We start from the raw sequence: 20,940 nt of genomic DNA on the forward strand, positions 1-20,940 counted from the left end.
CGAAATACCCGTGCTAAAACTTATTTAATAGAATGCGTACTTAATAGATAAATCTAGACCAATAGCAAACCCGAACAAAACAAATATTGTATAATTCGCATAGCATGGGAAATTCGCTATTGCGGGCCACGGTGCGCAAACAAGTTGGCGCGCTGTAACTAAAAACCGCAAAAGCTTGACAGCCCGGCTACCCGCTGCCCCTCGTCGACATTGCTGCTGCGACAGTCGCTCTCACGCCAATCGCGCTGCCCATGGCTCAACGGGTCTCCGCTATCCGCTCTCTGCTCTCCGTTCACCACTCTCCGCTATACACTCCTCGCTCTTACACAGTCGACTTTGAGAGCTGTAGCTTCCGCTCCCGTGGTCTGAGTGTAAAAGTATCTCTCTGTGGTTGTTGCTGTTGTTGTTGGGCTGTACGTGGGCGGCAACACAGCCGTCGCCTGAGCTGAAATCTTAGGCCAAGTTTCAAGCTTGAAATGCTTTGACGATGACGTCGTCATCAGCGTCGTCAGCGTTGCCGTCAATCAAATTGTGCGCTTTCAGCGCCGTTCGCCGCGTCGCATTTGGTTGCATGTGCTTTGGGGTTTGGTTTTGGCTTTGGTTATGGTTTTGGCTTTGGCTTTGGCTTTGGCTTTGCGTAGTTTGCGTACTTTACACTCACACACTCGCACACTCGGATTGGCAGTCGCACTTCCATTCGCACCCATTCACAATGCAAATTGATAGCGCAAACAATCAGACATGCAAACATGTTATGGCATTTACGTATCGAATATCGCTTGGATTTGCCATACGTTTATTTACGTATTATTGATGTACCCTAGTCTCTGCGGGAAAGCGAGTATATTACTATTACAGAATTCATGTGAGAGTAACGAAAATGTTTCGACCATATATTGTAGGTAAGGAATGACATTTGGAATGTTTACAATGGATCAGCTAATTTATTGCCGCTGCAACTGTTTGAACTTAGTGGGCATACTTAGTATGCATATCACAGAGTATCTATCGTACAGTCAAGTCTTTTCTTGATTGCAGCGTTCTCACTTGTTTCTGCTGCTTCTTCCACTTCAACTGTTTTTTTCGTCGTCGTTTGTCCATTTAATATTCATTTATTCCGCCAAGCTTGTTTATTTTTCTTCTTCTATGTATTTGAGTTGTTGTTGTTGTTATTGTTGTTATTGGCATGTGTTGTATTTGCTTTGTGGCCGAAAGCCGCAATCGAGAAATCGCATGTGAGCCATGGCCATGATTTTGAATTTGATTTTGAATTCGGATTCAAATTTGATTTGAATTTGAATTTAAGTAGCTGCAGCACCAAAAACAAAAAGAAAAGCAAAAACACACAATACTCCTAAAAGGTACTTGGCACCTATTCCGATACCCATATACAGCCACTAAGAGCACTTCGATGTGATTTGGCGATACGATAATGAATACTGAAACTATGTTGATCATACGACTGAAGTAGTGTAAATGAAATGCAGTAAATTCATATAGAAATAAATATACAGAGTCGTACTCTTACACTTCCTATAATGCGGAAGAGTTTATTTCCTATAGATTTTTCTTTAAGCCTTTCATAGACTTTTATGAATGTTCCAATTGAATCTGTGAATATTTATACTCACTAAAACTGTTTATTTTATGATATTTGTATTAAATTTTCTTCATATATGTGTACTGCTTCTATAATGCCTTCACAACTTCAAAACTTCAAACATTTTTCATTGATAAATCAAACTCGATTTTCACTAGCTGCTGCACATTTTCCAACTAGTCAAAAGTCCATTAAAAGTTGTTTTCTAAAGTTCCAGCTTAGATACATATATACAATATAATAAGTGAAGGAACTCTCAACATTTTTCAGATAAATCTTTTTAAAGGTCGTCTCTGCATTTACATTCAGTGGATACTAAAACAGTGAAGTTTGGCAATTAACGACTGAGCGGAAAGAGAATGTTTTATAAAATATAAAACAGAATTGTTTCTTTTTTGGCGTACGTAGCTCGTTCTTATTTAGCTTAAATGTTGTTTGGCTAATTAATTGAGTTCAAATAAGCAGCGGCAACTGGTTTATCAGCTGTGTTATTTTAGTACTCCATCTAACGACTCTAAACTATGCTCATTATGGTCTTTTAAATATTTTGAGAGCGGCTGTGGTACGTAAACGATGCCAATGGGACACATAAAAGATACGCGCGTTCGGCTCGTACTGTATAGAATGTTATGAAAATGCGACCACGCCCCATCCCCGTGGCCGCCTCTGCTGGCAGTCGCTTTGACTATTTGAAAAGTTTTCGAACTCATAAATTCTTTTGTGTTTTGTTTTGTTTTAATTTCCCTTCTGCGGGATGAAAACAAAAGAGAGCGAACACAAAAAGAAAAGTGAAAATTCAGTGGGAAAATTGTCGTTTGTTGCGCTACGATTACAGCACCAACAGCAGCAGCCGCAGCCGCAGCCGCAGCCACAGCAGCAGCCGACAAACTAATTAGTTGCAGTTGCGATTGCATTGAAGCTGAGTTTTACATTAAACGTGCCAGCGTTGCATGTAGATTGAGCAAGACTTTCCATCTGGTCTATAGGCCACTCGCTCTCGATTGTGCAACAGACGGCAGACAAATTCAGTTACACACTCACTGACTGACTTAATTCCCTATATTTTAGCCCCGCATACCGTATCTCTGTAACTGCGTCAGTATCTACATCATTGTTAGTATCTGCATCATCCGTGTGTGTGTGTGTGCAAAAATGTATCTGTAGCTGTGTCTGTATCTTGTATCAATTGTATCTGTATCTCAATATATATCTGTTTTGTATATTCTGTGTATTTGTATTTGCGTCTTCCCCTATGTATACACATTTGAGCTTCTATCTATGTATGTGATTGTACAGACACATTAGTATCTGTATCTTTGCCTGAATCTTATTCTATCTGTATCTTGAATTGATTGCTTTTTCATTTTCATTGCGTGTCCATTTTGTTGAAGTTGTCTTTTTTGCATTTCCTTTGAAATTGACAATTTTTTTTACGTGTGCAACTCGAGTGTGTATGTGTGTGTGTGTGTGAGGCTACTTTTGAAATGATTGCGACCTAAACTCGCCAATCAGTCGCCAGCCCAAATAGGTGCAATTGAGGCGTGCTGATAAGCTGATAGCGCTGATTAGCTTGATCATACATATTTGATCATATGCATACACAATTGATAGACCAACCGATGTCTCAGCTTACCAACTTTTTAGTCATCGTTAAATCAGAAATATTCGAAGTTCATTCTAGCCTCATATTTGACGAAGTCTGATACATAAAAAGTAATGCTATAATCATTTGAAATACCTTTTAAGAGTCTATTCTCTGGTTCTGTAATCAGACCTATTGCCATTTTACAAAACACCTGATAACTTTCAACCTGCAATGTGTTATATAGCCTGCATACAATATATAATTATTGTGCTTATTTATAGAATAATCTATATTCAAAGATCTTCTAATCACTTGGAATCAATAATTAGACAAAAGGCACATAGTACTAGCGATTACATGCTCGTTTGCCATTGTTTATTGTTATATATTATTAAATTACTAAATGAGAGATTTTATAAAATTAGATAAATGTATATGTATAATGCAAGTACAGAGCAAATGAGAACAATAAGTAAGCAGATTGATATTCATTATATCTATATTACGTTTTGCTTAAGCTGTGTCACAATACTTCTTGGATAGCTTATGATTATTCAAGAAATTGGTAAATGGTCAAAAATCGATAAATATAAAAATATTATTGGGAATTTGATTGAATCGGGGTTATGAAAGTCATAAATTTCTCTTATGAATAGTCGACAGAGCATTTTCTATGATAGTTTGTCACACTGTGCAACAGTTTGGCTTTTCTTTTAGTTGGCATTGCTGTTGTTGGTTTTGTTGCCATTGTTGTTGTTGCGGTAATCGCTGCCTTGGCAACGCAACAGACACAGTTGCTACCATCTTATGGGGATTACGTTAGCTGCAATCTGGGAAGAAAAATAAAAGCGAATCGCGTAATAAAAAAGCATCAATTGGCGCTTGCTCTTAATGAATAAACGAATGGGGCGAACACAGCTTCGAGCTAAGCTAGCTCGGCCTAACTGACTGACAGACAGATAGACACAAATACCGACAGAAAGACAGACTGGCAGACAGATGCCCAGCAGCTCACACGCCGACTCCCACTTAGCCACGCCCTCACATTGTTGCTGTTCATTGTTGTTGCGCTTCGTTGCGCGTTAAATTCGCTCGCGAATGAAATGAAACACACATACATTTCCATAGGAAAAAGGCGAGTATGAAAATGACAAGCCTGAGATCTGCATACTCGTTCACAAAATGAGAGTGTGGAGTATGGCTAGCTCTGTATACTTCACTCTCTCTTGTCATTTTCATGTGTATGGATGAGAGAACATTAAAGAGAGTGTAGATGAGAAAGTGTATAGTATAGGCCGCTAGTGACTTCGAACTTGAAATATATACTCTCTCTATGCTGATTGTCAAATTTGCCAAGATTAGATATATTATTTGGGTCTTGGCTATCGGATGAGCTATAGCTAAATATCTAAACTTTGTCAGAAATTACAAGTTGATGACACATGTATAGAAATCGTCAGTATTTGTGTTATGTAAGCGAGTACTGTGCAGTCGGTTCTGCCCCACAGCAATGCGTATTACTTGCTTTATTTGGGTATTCGGCTTCGGCCTTAGCTGTAGATGTATGCAAATCAAGTAATTTGTCTCGCCCAGCGACACATCCAACGCAGATGAGGCAGCCACTTCCGGTGTCAATTTTTATTTCATTTTATTTTTTCTTTTTCCATTTTCAGTTTTCTTGTTGTTTTGGGCTTTTCTTTCTTCATTTTTTAGCTGATGCATCTTTGTGAGTTGCAAGTCGCTTGTGGGGATGAATTTAAAAATAAATTAGAAAAAATGTAAAAATAAATAAAGTTTCTGTACTTGACAGGACACTTAACTAGCAGTTACCCTGTAGTCAATTTTGTAACATGAGTTCTGTGCTAATTCCTGAATACCCTGTACTTTGGGAATGGCATCTGACTTTCAGAAGTCGTACTCCTACCACCAAGTCAATGCCGAAATATCAAGTATTCAAGCCGCTTTTGGAATACACCTTAGAGACAATTATTCATGCTTACGATATTATCATATCCAATCTGCTCACAGAGCATCGCTTACAATATAGGGTATATATTTATATATATATATATTATTTATATATTTATATATACATATATGTATATTTGCTGAGTAAAAAAGGGAGTGCGGATCACTGTGCTCGACGAGACGCTGGCTCGTCGTAGGCATTTTTTATGCAGGTGGAATTTGTCGCTGTCGTTGGCGTTCATCTTGCGAAAGAGTTTCATCGTTGGCTGTGGCCTCGTCTCATCGCGGGGTCGGTTCTTCGCCAGCCCCTGGTTATTTCAAAGCCATTAACAAACGGCAAGAAGAAGAAGCAACAGAAGCAGACGTCGGCGATGGCATTATTATATAGATTTTTTTTTCTATATAAAAATAGCTAATATATGCTTAATTTAGTTGCGCGTTGTGTGTGCTGTGTGTATCCCACATAATTATTTTTCTTAACCAAGTCCGACAGCCAAACTGACTGACTGACTGCCGCGTGGTCGGCACAATAGATATATGCAGATACAAGTCTACGTATAGAAAAAAAGCAACAAAAAAAAAAATATATAGCCAAAATAGCAACCATTTCCAACGCCCACGCAGATGCTGAAGAGCGGAACTGAAGACCACTTACAAATGCGCCAAAGAATTATTGCTATTGCTGTATTTTTATTTTTATTTTTTTATTTAATAAAGTAAATGTATGCTACACTACAATGCGTCCAATGCTCATTTACACTGTGAGAATTTCCCACCCAGCATTCGCTTTTCATTGCTGACCGGCCGCTGAGAAAAGTAAATTAGTTCATTTATATGTATAGCTTTTCTTTCTTCCGTTGCCTCACTTGGTCAACTTGATTTGGCATTGCAACAATGGCATTCCGGGGGGCACTGGGTGAGAATAGTTTCAGAGTAACTCATTAAGTGGAACTTGACTGACCCCTGAGCATGAAAGCTGTGAGAGGTGCTTGCCGAACGTACAGATTAAATGCGATTATATTACAAGACTATGAAACTGTAAAAAACTATTAAATTTAAGAAATAATCATATTATGAGTCAAAAATAAATTCGGCAGTTTCATTTTTGTTTAAGCCTCATGCATTCAAATCATTTAAAAATATTATATGGTATATAAGCATTATGGTTACTGATTTACATTCCAAATATTTTCACGATTGTAAATTGTTAACTTAAATCGATAGATTTAAGTATTATTATTATACTGTTCCATGTAGTTTAGTAAAGTACGGTAATATGGGATACCGAAATAAATGTACAAAACCATTTTTCCATTTAAAACTAAATTTATACAATAAATATCTAAAATATACTCATTATATTAGATTTCTATATTAAATCTTGTTGGTTGGTAGGGGCCTTATCTTCCGTAAGGCTATTGTCATCTTGTCTTCTATAAGTTTTCAATATTTCATGTTAGTCTTAAGTAAATAGGCTCTTAACAATATTTTCTATATTTATGCGTGCAGGGACAGCTCTGTTCAATGTTCAATTTCAAGGCGTTGCGCAATATTTTTGTTGCCCAAAGAAAATAATTATGAAATGAAATGCTGTAGTAAAAACAACATTAAACATGTTCACAACATAAGATCTCTTGTCTCTATATTCTCTACTCAAATGGTCAACATCTTGCTTACTCTTAACACCCGCACAATCATTCGAATCACGAAGGCGCCCATGTATGAGTGAATGATATTGGCGTACTATGATATTAAAAAAGTATTCGTTCATTGCATCATCTCTACAATATTTTCAATGTTCCATAACGATACAGAATCCCTTCCTTAGCAATTTTTTAAATGAGCAAAGTATATGGCAGAGACTCAAACGGGCGACGAACGGAAAATAGATCGTTCCCAAGCAGAATACGAAAACAGAATCGAAAATACCAAAGTGTGCTATCAAGATCGAAAGCCGATTTCAAGAGAATTCCGCTTAGGGCACCCAACGCTGTTGGCCAGGTAAATAAGACACAAACAAAACAGAAACAAAAATCTGATATAAAATCAGAAAACAAGTCCAATCCGTGTATAAAGACAAATTTAACTGTTGTGTGAAGCAAGGTGAACTCGTAGGATCTCGAGGCCTTTGTTTGACAAAAGTAATTTAGTTGAATTGTCTTCTCTCTTACCGTCTCTTATCAATATTTGTGCAGGCGCCATAAAGAGACAATCTATTGTGCTAGGTCGGAGATGCAGTAGTGATGATGATGATTTTTATATACCACGAGGGATGAAGACTAAATGAGATAAGGCCGAAGCGTGTGGGCCTCTGAAGTGCTGGTTGTTGGGCATAGGTAATTCATATAGAGAGCTGTTTGAAAGTAAGAGCGTGTGCATGGTAGGAAAACTAACTTGAGAGCGAGACTAAAAAAACGAACATGAAATTAATAAAAATTAGAAATCTTGTAAACTTCACTACAATTTAATTTATATATTTTAACTCATTTAATCAAGAACAAGTAAGAAGGCTCTAGTCGACACTGCTCGACTAGGAGATACACTGAACCCTCTAAGCTGATATTCTGCACTTCATTTATGCACACATGATACACACGCATCCACACGCACGTATATCACGCGCTCTGCTAACTGGGCTGTGCTACAGTGTGGGCAATATTATGAGAATTTATTTGTCCAATAATTTCTTTTGTAGACATGCAATAGTGAAAATGTATATACATTCCAAAGCACAAGTCTCTAGTACTTGAAATGCGTTTTTTGCAAATTGGGGGCGAATGGGGCGTGGAATCCAAAATCTGTAAATTACATAATCTTCGTATCGATCAATGTATACACACAGTATATCTGAAATATCTTGGTCTTAAAGTGTTCAAATTAGGCTGAATAAACGAAATAAATTTTTAGATTATTCTCGACAAAAAAGTTATCGGATGGGTAATCGAAAAAATATGAAACTTAAAAACTTAAATTTAAAAATGTAAAAAAAAATATATATTAACTTTTACTGCGTATGGTACACACGAGTATGCATACCAAATCTCAGGTCTCAAGCTCTTATAAGTTCCGAGATCGACGCACTCATACGGACAGGGCTACATCGATTCAGTTCGTCGTGCTGATCAAGAATATATATACTTTATGGGGTCTGCGATGATTCCTTCTGCCTGTTACATACTTTTTCACAAAACCATTATACCCTGATTTCCCATTTTCAATGGGCTTAGGGTATAAAAAATATAACAACTCGGGTGAAAAACTGGAACCAGTTAACTATTTAGATTTGGATATTCATTAATAATTTAAAATACTATTTCTTAGTCAGGAACCGGTGGAAAGTATAGGACTGGTCATGTGCAATGTTTAATCTCCTACTATTTCGCCACTTTCGAAGCTACAGAATTGTAGTCAGTCTTATGTATTGTTTTGCTGCCACGTTATCGAAATTTCAAAGATAGAATTTTGCAGACATCTTCTAGATTGACATTAAAATATATTATGTAGTTTTTGAAATGTAACTTAGCAGTTAGATCAATTGGTCAATATATAAAACTACTTGCTTTCATAAAAATACAATCAGAAAAAAATTTTAGGAAGCAGCGTTACATTATTATAGTATATATGTTATATATTATATTATATATGCTCTTTCTATAGATATCTCGAAGTGGAAAGCCGTTCGCCAGTTAAATACCTGCTAATATGTTATTCTTTATGTAGCCTGTCCTAATTTTTGACTGTGCTAAAGGAAAATATTATGAACAATATTTTTGCTAGAAGCTCATTTTTTAGGCTACGTTCTTCCCTCCCTTACTTCCTTCCTTTGAATTGATTCAAAGAGAGAGAATAGAAAAATCATAAAAGCTATTTTTTAACCTTTGACGAGTATTTTTGCCAAATTCATAAACTCTCAGCAAAATTGATGTTCTTTTACAATCTTTCAATTTGCTGGTTGTTATCCTTTATTATGAAGCCAACTTTATGATTTTTATTCGAACATCGATTTCTGCTATGGACTCGTTGTCCAATTCAGACAATCGCCTTAGCCATAAATGGACGGACTCCATTGGCACGTGACGTGTACGGCAGATGTTGCCTTAGCTTAGATAGGCATGCTACACCGGCTTAGATATATAAATATATACATTTTGGTGTTCGAATATATTAAAAAAAAAAAAAAAACAAGTAAGAAAGTTGCAGTCAGGCGTTACCAACTGCAGAATACTTATTCACATCCTATCAGCAATTTAGTAAAGCTGATAAGCTCTAATACTGTAAAATTCAGTTTTTCCCGATTTGCCACGCCCTTACAGGGCGTTGACACTGCATTTTTGGCCAGTTCTTAGAACAAGTTTACGGTAAGCTAACTGCAAAATTTGGATACTTACGCTCACAGCGTATTTTTCAATATGGCACGCCCATAAAATGGCGTTTGGGTCATCGATAGAACAGGTTACTAGTAACTCAACTATCCAAATTTGAAGCTTCTAGCTCATAAACTGTAGAATGTAAATTGCGTTCATACAAACAGCAAGACGGACATTTCACAGAGCCAACATACTCATTTTACTTTCATGAATGAGTATATTAATAGAAAAGAATCTTGCAGTCAGATGCTACCGACTGCATAATACTCAATCTTGGCCTAAAATCTGCTGATTCTTGAGGATAAAAACATTTGAAGATGTGATTTGGCAATTCCCAAATAAGCGAAGATATACCTTCGAAAGTCTTACGTTCATTCGATAACAAGGTAGACATTCCAAAAAGCCAATATACCCTCTCATTTCGGGAATGAGTATAATTATACATTTTGGCAAATTTATGGACGGCTGCTGTCCGAGTGCGTAAAAAAATGTACAAAATCACATTGAAAAATGTGTAATAAAATAGAAATAATATTTATAGCTGAGACGTCGAAGGGTCTAAAAATATCGCACACATACGCACACACACAGATGCACACACTCATCAGTGATGCCAGCTAAATCTAGCAAAAAAGTAAAATGGAACCAAATAAAGTGAAAATAAAGACAAAAGAAATTTAGAATAGTAGATAAAACACGGCCAAATTGTTTTTACCTACCTTCTTGATGGGCTTATCTGAGACTTTGTCTATGGTAGTATCAATAATATATGAATCGATATATGTTCATGATCAATTTACTACTTTCGGCAGAAATTTTCCATTTGTTTTCTGCTTTTGATTACAGATAAAGTTCATTCATTTGGCATGTTTGTATATGATTATAAAATCCAATTTTAATATTCTATACTTTTTTCATGTGAAATATAAATAACTATTTTTTATCCCATATACATTTGAACAAATAGGAAAAGTTTTCGAATTGCGCACGTACATATGTATGTCATTTTTTGTCAGCTCAATTTAAAAAGGGTTTGATCTCTCTACAGGAAAATGCTAAATGGGCAGTACTGACGGACATAATAAAGCGAATCAACAGCGTCAACGGTACCCAACATACACATACGCAATCACACATACGCAATCACACACACACATACACGCAGAACTAAGCGAAGCAACAGCGCCGGCAGCCTCAGCGGGCTCCGCTATATTCCATATTCTCACCCCTACATAGTCCCATTGGCCCTGTTGACCAAGTGCACGATTTCCCATTCATGCAGCGACGAGACCTGCCTCAGAGACACAGAGTGATAGAAATACAGAGAGAGAGAGAGAGAGATAGGCAGAGACAGAGAAGGAGAGAGATGAAAAGTGATAGAGAATGAGAGAGAGGCAGAGAGAGAAGATTGACAGCAATGACCCAACTCCACACGGCAACGCAAATCCACTTGGCAGCAAATCGTTGGAGCATTTTGATTTAAATCGATCGATTTTGTGGCTGAGCTCATTTGGCGTAAAATAAACTTGCGTCGAGTCAATAATCCCTTTCGTTCAACCACACTCACCCACCCAACGAGCCACAGCGAAGTGTTGGCCATTGTTTGTGGTATTTTGAAATACACACACTCACCCACACACGCACAGGCACAGGCACACGTGTATAGCATTCGTTTCACAATTTGACTAGCTGAATTTTTCTGTTCGCACTTGTTAACAAATCGTTGCGTGTAAACAAAAATTACTTCAGACGAAAATTACAAATGCGTGGCATAAACAGCCAAAGAGCCAAAGAGCCAAAGAGGTGCACGACACCCACGCATCTCCACCTGTCCTGCAGCACACGTTTATTGATTGCATTTCCATTACGTTACGTTAAATTTAGCTGGTGGAGGCACCTCAAAGCGTATTTTCTGCTTTCACAGTTGGCAGTTGCGAACTTTCTTCTTCTTCTTCGATTTCAAATGCTTCTTTTTTGCTTAGACTGAACGTGACTTTTAAGTCAAGCTCAGCGAACGTCATTCATTCATTGGTTCAATAAAGTATTCCATCAGTCAATCAGTATTTCGTACTCTTCGCATACCCTAGTTAACATGTTTTGGCTATAATGTATGTAACCGGCAGCAGCAGTCGTATCCGATGACCAATCTCGGAATTGCCTTAAGCCATTAGATACTCTTTCATTTTCATGAAATTGATTATTAAAGAGTTAGCATCAAGCAATTGGGTATAAGAATCTATTCCCAATTAATATGTTTAGGCTTTGAGGTATGTTAGGAGTTCAGCGTAAGTTAAAGTCTATTCTATATGTCCTTTATAGAAATCAGCTCAGTGTTGGGTATCTGCTAGTTGAGCAATGCCGACTGGCGTACACGATTTGTTTGTCTGTGCGTGTGCGAGACTTATCTGACGAGGCTGCCAGTAAACCGGAAGTTGTAATTAATGTGTGCCTTGGGGGCGTTTACCGTCAAGTCCTATGAGTCCTGCGAGTCCTTTGAGCCGTCGCTCCATCTCTTTGCTGGGTGTGAGTGGGCGTGTGTGAGTGTTTATATTAATAGCCATGGCAGCGCTTTGTCAGCCAAGCGACTGGCATTGACGATACCTGAACATGGTTCGCACTGATAATGAATCAATAGGGCAAACTTGACTGCCTGAGGATAGCCAACACTCGTCACCGTGATGAAGATGAGAGCTCCCCGTTTCTGTATGTATAAGTCTGTATGTGTGTGTGTGTGTGCTTGTGTGTGGGGAGGTTGCTGACATTGCATTAACAGGAAATACTGCACGTTTATCACACCTTAGCTATTGTATTGTTTCCTTACCCTGCTGCAATTAAAGCTTAGTTATGGCATATCCAGTTACGTTATATTAAATTTGTTTAATATACATAGAGTATAACAATAAGTAGCGAGATTTTAATTTAAAATTTAAAATATCTATAATAGATAGTTTATCATTTCATGAAGTTTCCATATTCCAACAAATTTAACATCTGAAGACATGATTGCATTTACATACTTTAAAATTTTAAATAAATTTAATTTCGTTTCCCATTTAAATAAGTAAAACTGTTAAATTTTCCTAAAATGTGAAAATACAAATTTTTGACGATTTTTATACCTTAAACCCATTTTCAATGGGAAATCAGGGTATAATGGTTTTGTTAAAATATAGGTAACAGGCAGAAGGAGGCGTGGCAGACCCCTCAGAGTATATATATTCTTGACCAGAGCGACGAGCTGAGCTGATTTAGCTATGTCCGTCTGTCTGTCTGTCCGTCCGCCCGTCTGTACATCTGTCCGTCTGTCAGTACGTTTGAACGCGTCGATTTCAGAAGATATAAAAGCTAGAGATGTATACCATGCGGATATCGAGTTTTGCCTTAAAAATCGATAAGTTGCCCCGTTATATTGTTATCGATTAAAAACATTATCGAAAACCAGTAATAAATTTATATCTGCTATATCTTTAAGTCTAAAGTAGCCAAAATTTTAATGTAGACTCATATGTACTTTATAGAATTTCGATTTTTGTTCAAATTTACCCCCCACCCCTATATTCACTCCTCACCCACATATTTGTAAAAGGCGTAATTCTAATACTAGAGACTTGTGATTTGGTAAGAAAAGTTATTAAACACTTAAGTTCTCATAGTAAGCGCACACTGCAGCCCATGCATGTTTATGCGGGCGTGCGTATGCCTGTGGGTGTGCATGTGCGAATAATTATTGAAATATCAGTTGCTCGAAGGGTTCAGGAGCTCTCGTAGTCGAGCAGTCTCGACTAGAGCTTATTCACTTGTTACTAAATAATGTAGTCACTAAACTCGGATTTTAAAGCGGACTTCAATGTGGAGTCATACCGTTCTACGCGACTTTCATACAGACGTAATATATAATCAGCTTTTGGATAATTAGAAGAGGTCGACAATAACATAACTGTAATATTTTGTAACTAAGGCTCAATAGCTGTAGAAGATAATTGTGCCGCCACTCAAGAGAACGCACTTGTTTTTGATAAATAAGTAGACGTGATCAACGGTAACATTTAAATCAATATATATATTATTAACTTTCGGTTATTCTTAATATATACATATTTACATATGCTCATTCCATCAGGCCGTTGTAACAGGTCATATGATTCCTTCTACAATCCATATTCAGCTCTATATTTGTATTCATACCTGTGTATATACCCTTATGCCATGCCCTGTTTGTGCATTGTGCTCATTCGCACGTGATTGTGCATTGGGAATCAAAGTTTACTCAAGACGAAAGTTAAAATGGACAAGAAAACGAAGAAGATGTGTCGCTTAATCACACTAAGTATACCTGGGAGTGGATTACTTTCTCCAGATGTTTTAATTTGGAATTGGAACAGTTTCTTCCTCGTGGGTCTATAATAAGAGTGAAAATTAATCTTACGACACTCGTAGAGCATTGACTTTGCATCAGGATTATGACAGAGTTCTTCATTGATCTCTTATTGATTTTAATACAATGCCAAAAAATTCGCTTTAATATTTATTTATTACTTTTGAAAAAGGGTTTGTCTGGCCTCATTTGCACGCGTCGTTTTGCCTTCCTTTCTGCTTCGCCTAGCTTTTGCAAAATATTTGTCAACATGTCTGCATTGGAATCTGTGAGTGCCGTGCCGTGCAATAAGTTCAGAGTTATGCCATGAAGTTGACTTCAGTTTGAGATTCCGTACTTCTACCAGACTCTGCTCCAGTCTGTTGTTTGTGTGTGTGTGTGTGTGTGAGTGTGTGTGTGTGGCAAGGGTATTGGCATTCGCAGCGTCGACGACATTGTTCTGTTAACTAGGCGGGGGGGAGGGGTAAAGGTCAAATGACTCTTCATTGATAGCCTAAGTCGTTCACTGGCTGCGTCTTATTGTTAGTGCCGCCTGACTGGAAACGCCCAACAGCTTTTCTCCCTCCCGCCTCCGTCCCCCATTCAGCTTACCCCGTGACCGCAGGGCTATATTGCTATCGGAACGCCCTCGATGTATGCAGTAAATTGCTTGCTTGCCTTCAATACACATCTACACACCTACTGCTCGGGTATTGCTTGATGTGTAGCATAAGCGCCAATTTCCAAGGCAGTAGAAGATGAGAAGTTAGTTGTCACCCGATCGAATTACCTATACACTATCTATTCATGTTAAATATGCGAGAGTGATCTCATTGATCATAAAAGTTTGTCTGCGGACCAGAATTACGGTACGGACGCTATAAGAAGAGTCGTTAACCGTCGTAGCCGGGTGCTACTGTACTTGAATTTTATTTTGTTATATGAACCATCCCATAATAAGTAGTTAGATAATACAATTCAATTCATAATAATTTTTAAATGAAATAACAGTCTATAGAGACTGTAGAATGTCTAATATTTACAAATATACCCTATAAATAATAAAAGGTCTGCTGTGTTATTAGCCAATGATGACTGCTCCACATTCTGAAAGTAATATACTCATTTAATCAATATGGTAAATTGGTCTATTGGGGAACACTTCTGGGAAACCGAGCACTACGAACGATTTGTGGATGGCCAAATCGAAATGACATTATAGTTAAGTGAAAAGCAAAGCTCGTTGGCTAAAGGCAAAACAAATGGCGCACAATTGGCTTGGCCAATAAACCGTAAAACCGTTAAATTCACAAAATCAATAACTCGGCCTCTATTTGAAACATTTGGTAGCTGGCCGCATGTCCCCCACGCGGGCTGCATGCCGCATGCCTCTTGCTCGAAAACAAAGGACGACAAATTGCTGTGGGGTCTCGGTCCGCACATTAAACAACTTTGCAATTTGTGTCCATTATTTTGAGCTGCCTCCAAGTCACTTTGCGTCGCGTGGGCGTGGACAAGGCTGGGGGCGGCAGGAGACGTTTACGAAAATGTTGTCACCTGCTTTGGCATTGAAATGTTTCACAAGTTGCTTTTAAGCCATCCCCATTCAAGCAAGTCTCGCGCCTCCTCCTCCCCCAACACCTTGTGCGTGTGCAATTGTGCGTGCGTGTGCTCGTAATTGTGTCAAGGAGTTCATTCATAGACATTAGCGACAGCATCGCGTGTAATTGTTGTCCCTATATATCTGTATGTCTGTGAATTGTGAGTGTATTGAACCATGGAATAAATTAGCAAAATTTTGGGTCCGCTAGAAGTTCGTATTTCTTGTAATAAATTAGTATTAGAAAATCTGTCAGTTAATAATTACCTATTTATCTAAAATTATCCATGAAAATAATAATTATTTCTTAATTTGTTACTCCAAATTTATTGCATAGCAGTTAACATTTGCATATTATTGAAGCTGATTGCTTTACATAATTGTCCTCCTTCCGTAATAAGATAAATTAAGTATCAACTGCTTACATAAAATACTCAGTTTCATAGCTTAGCTTGGCTTAACATATCTGTTTTACAGCTGCAGAGCTTACCTAACATATTAATGTTATCTTAACATTGGTATTTTAAGAAATAAATGAACATCGAACAGTCTTATAATCATTAAGGCAGCTTTAATTTAGAATGACTTGAAATTTTTCAGTTACATCCATTGTAGGCGTGAGCCTCATTATTTGTCGCCTGTATCATGCGAGCAGCTGTTAATGATATAGCGGGACTTTTATGCTCAGAACTGACTCTCACCTCTGTGTTGATGTTCTTGGCTGTTTCTCGGTGCCATTTGGCTGGTTGAAGTGTTAGTGGGCCATTTTAAGCAAATGTCGCACTTTACAAACAAATTGTCAACTCTTATATGCGTTCAGGGATTTGTTTGAGGCATTCAAAAGTTGTCTGCTGCGAATAGCTCTTAATTTGTTGTTTAAGTTCCCCAATTGGAAAATTTAATTCGGCTTGTTTGGTAAACATTTGTTTGGATATGTACGAGATTTGAGTTACTTTGAATTGCAAATTGCTTTTGCTCTTAGCGTTCAATTAACATATTGACAAACATAATGGTCAAATGGTCAATCGGTCGATTTACCACGTGCTGTTAAGTATTTAGCACACGTTACGTATACGACACATTGTATCAATATTGAATACAATATTTGTACGGTTGGACACAAATACCTGTATGAGGTGAAGTTTGACCATACAAATGGATTTAATACAATCAAATTAACTGTAGAGATGCATGATGTACAAACAAATGAAATACACACATATATATATATATATATATATATATATATATATATATATATATATAAATACAACAGTAAAGCTCTGTTAAACTCATTAATGATATATAAGTATGTTGTACATGCTATGAAATAATAGTATAATAAATACTCTGTATATATAAATGTATATATAAATTGGTCATTAATATGTTTTTATAAAGCTAGTCCCTATGGCAATCCGTTGTATATCAGAAATATCCAACGTACACATGAAGATATTTTAAGACCTGATTAAAGGCCTAGTAGAGACTAGCTCTACCTCTCTGTGCTGCAGCACTGGCTGTTAGCACTTTAGTTGGCTGGGAAGAGAAACCGCCTTAAGGCCAAGCGGAGGTCGGCTCGAATAATCCTCTTAGGCATTGTGAGCAACTCGATTCGTGACACCAGAAAAATGATTCCACATGTGGCTGAGCACGTGCACGGCGGAAAACAGGGGCCAAAGTATGATGCGTATGTAAGGGAAACGAAACCGGAATGCGAAACGAAATGGGCAATAGAATGAGGATGTCAGGTCTTGAAGGTTGAGGCAGCCAGCTGATAAATACGTTGAAATCAATCAGGGTTGTCAAAAAGCCAACCTCCATGAGATGTGGCTTTTATACGTGAAAATTGCAATTCATTGCTCAGGTAAGGGGCGCTACACGCCAGGTGGTTCGACAACATTTGTGCTGCTGTTGCATGTGACAGTTGTGTTTGTTTATTAAAAAGTTTTGTCAATACGGCATGCCATCGTGTGTCACTTATCCACTTACTCATGGTTCCACTTGCTCTTTCGCAGTCAATCAATCGAGAGTTGCGGACTGTCTTCGATGGATGTATGATTAGGTTTTGTTACTCAAACTTGTTAAAAGGTCATTACCAGATCAAGTTTGCCATCCATATGAGTGTGTGTGGGTGTCTGTGTGGCTTGGTCATTGTTGTGCGCGTATATCAATTAAAAGTTCGACCCAGCTTGATAAATGATGCGACACAGCGTCTGCAGAGAACCAAACAAAAGTTGTGCTGTCCTGTGTTTTCTCTCATTGAGTGCTAAACTCTGTCGGGCGAACTAAATGTGTCTGTTAATGAGCCGGATTCAAAGCATGACCAGAACAAGCTGTAACATTATTCAATTATTCTTTGAGTTCTTCACCTCTAATATTAATTTATAGTAAAAACAGCATAGCAAATGAGAGATAAGTACTCTGTAGCTATCTTTTATTGATATTCCATTATATTCTGTTTAATTATCTTCCAAAATTTTCAATTGATAGTTATCTGTATAATCGTACATCTGTACTGAAGAGAAATATGAATGATAGAGGTGAATAAACTAGACAGAACTTAAGTGATTGTTAGCATTCTTCAGAGTTTTAATGTAAAATCAAAAATGAATTCCTCTTGCTTCCATGAATTTTCAGGCGCTTTTTCTGTCAAGTGTAACGACAATTAAAAATATTTGACATTTTTGGGTAATGCCGAATGAAAGACAATAAAAAATTCTTTCAGTTTAGGTGATGCAATTAAATGTGGTGGTAGTGTCTGAAGACTGTGTGATATTCACGTAAAGTACAAATGTAACATATATATATGTATATATAAGTATGGTAGTAATATTTTCAACAAAAATTAAAAATCTGAAGGCACTTACTCGAGTCCAAGTCTCTTTCTAAGCTGAATTATACAGTCGCCCATAGCCATCCTCAGGACTGTCTACGCATTAATGGAGAGCAATAATTCTCAAGTTAGTTTTATAGGAGCCAACGTTCATAGCCAAGATCTTGCACAGACTAACGAATTATGTCAGCTTTAATGATGTCAATGACATCACTTAATAGAGTTCAGTAAATAATAAATGAATAATATATAATAAATAATAAAAACCAAATAATAAATAATAAAATATAAATAATGTATATACATAATAAAATATAATACATAATTAATAATAATAATATAGAAGTAATCAAATATAAAATATAGCATTATGATTCGCCCTTCTCTGATTAATATTTTCTTAAACTGGTGGGCAAATGCTCAGCTCACCTTTATTTTTTGCCAAGCTGCTGCTACTGGTTTCATCTCAAATTTTCATCTTTGACTTTGCCTTCAGTGTGAAAGCCAAGTTTTATGATTGAGTTTTTTATCAGTGCCTCGAGCATTTTATGATGAATATTCCTGCCAGCAAGCGGTTGGAAATTTATTTATTTATTGGTTGGCGTTGCCGACAGTTTTGTTCGTGACATTTTTAAAATCACGTTCAACTACCACACAATCTCCACGATATATTTTGTTGACTATACGGGCGACGAGCTATATGCGCATACTTATAACGATCTCGGTAAATGACGTGCACACGGCGGTTATTGCAATTCGGTTGGCAGCTCTGGCTTTACGATTCCAAGCGACATGCCAGCGCTACATAGTATAAGTTACATTTTGGGTGAGTGTCGCGAAGAGGGCGACAACATTTTCCACTTTTACTTTGAGCGAATCGTAATCAAAGTGAACGACGGTCAACAATGACAATGGCAAGAAAGTAATTGCCGTCGAGCAATATGAATGCATTCAAGCAATGCCCCGAGCGCGCATTATGCTTGATAATACAGTCTGCCCCCAACAAAAGAGATATGTGTCTCTCGTCTTATGCAGTTTTCATATATCACAAACTGAACAACTGAAGAGAACCAACCGTTGCGCCCTTACATGCAAGTTATATATTTTCTAGAAAAAAAAAAAAAATAAAATAAAATAAAATAAAAAAATAAAAATATAAAAATAAAAAATAATAAGATATTTGCGACCTAATATTATTTGATATATTGATATTATTCAAGTGGGATTTCCATCTATTTATAATATTCTGTAGGGTATACTGACCGGACCATGCAGCAGCTAGACAACTTTCATTTCTTGATATTATTTTATTATTGTAATTTCTTTTCAATTAACAATGCGAGCAACGTGGAGCATAATTGGTAAAAGCAAAAGTAACGAGCGCCATGTTGAGCACGGGGCTCCATAATGCAGCATTATCTATAGATAGCATTGCCCGCGAACTCCCCACGCCATGCTGTGTGATAATGGAAAATGGCAGCTTGGCAAATTGCTGCCCGTATTTAATAAGTACAAATAGTAATAAAAACGAAGAAATGAGACAAAGATACTAATTGTGTTTAATTTCTTTTGCTGTGCAGATTTTTGCTTGATAATTGAATGGAGAGGCGGAGGGGGCTCTCCATTCAATTGGGGGATAGAGTGGGGCAAAGGGATCTGTAGAGCTCTCACAGGTTGGTTTTTGTGTGGCTGATGGAACTGGAGCAATTTGTGCTATTCAACATGGCGCTAGCCGATGTAATTTGTGACATTCTATTTTTCTTCTTTTTTTTTTTTTGTGCTTTTGCTTACATTTTTTATCGCCTCATCACGAGGTGTCGACAGTCGACGACATCTTTTCATTTCTTTTCATTGCTCGCACAATTTCCGCAACGCCATTTTACAATTGTCCACAGCCGGGTCTTGCTTGATTCTTGGCCAACTACTGCTCTTCTTCTCTCTCCGTCTCTTGCTCTCTGTTTTGATCTCTCTTTCTGCTTGCCGGCCTTTGCATGAGCATTTTACAGCTGTCGCTGCTGTTGACACAAATCATTCGCTGGAAGTGTTTCCCCTGCCCCAACGCCTCCTTTCCATTCCGGGCTGAGCTCCGTGACCAAATGTATCTAGCACTCGTATCGCTTACACTTAGGTTCAGCACAAAGGCATTTACTGCAACCACATGACAAAATGTTAGTACACCTTTTCGATTTTAGTTTGAATAGTTTGAATAGTTTGTTTGTTAACCTTGACTAAATAAACTTAGATATGCTTAACTTGGCTCAACATGAACAAGAGAATTTATTTATTATATTGACTATAAGTTTGCTAAAAAAAATTGAATATTATAGAATTTAATCAATATATAATAATCTAATTTAATTGTAATTGAATAAATTGACTTGGTATTAAATTTCAGAATATTAAAATTTGGCCTTTTATCAAACAGCGCATTTTATTTAACCGGCTACTTTAGCATTATTCTTCAGCTTTTGCTGGCCAAGAAATTGTTCACAGACATTTTTAAAATGTTCTGAATGTCAGTGAAGAGAGAGGCAAGGCGCAGCACAAGCTAAATTATTTGCAAAACATTTCAAATATGCTGATGTATAAGCTACAAAAAAAACTTTATCAACATTTTCGCACTTGTCTTC

At 37.3% G+C, this 20,940-nt stretch overlaps 1 protein-coding gene and 1 long non-coding RNA gene across 6 annotated transcripts in view; one reads left to right on the forward strand and one right to left on the reverse strand.

Annotated features, from left to right (window-relative positions):
- The window catches only part of LOC108608672 (uncharacterized), a 34,410-nt gene that overhangs the window by 2,634 nt on the left and 10,836 nt on the right, over nucleotides 1–20,940 (forward strand). The gene's annotated exons all lie outside the window — the stretch shown is intronic.
- On the reverse strand, nucleotides 16,685–20,596 carry LOC149270883 (uncharacterized). 2 transcript variants are annotated; one of them, XR_016268660.1, is made up of 3 exons: nucleotides 20,102–20,577; nucleotides 18,740–19,417; nucleotides 16,685–18,523 (listed from the first exon to the last, which is right to left on the reverse strand). It is a non-coding gene; the product is annotated as an uncharacterized LOC149270883 (long non-coding RNA). The 2 variants fall into 2 exon arrangements; XR_016268659.1 differs by lacking the exon at nucleotides 16,685–18,523 and having other exon boundaries at nucleotides 18,585–19,417; nucleotides 20,102–20,596.

This window comes from Drosophila arizonae, chromosome 2 (genome assembly GCF_054131065.1).
Source record: "Drosophila arizonae isolate 15081-1271.41 chromosome 2, UAZ_ARI_1.0, whole genome shotgun sequence".
Classification (NCBI taxonomy): Eukaryota; Metazoa; Arthropoda; class Insecta; order Diptera; family Drosophilidae; genus Drosophila; species Drosophila arizonae.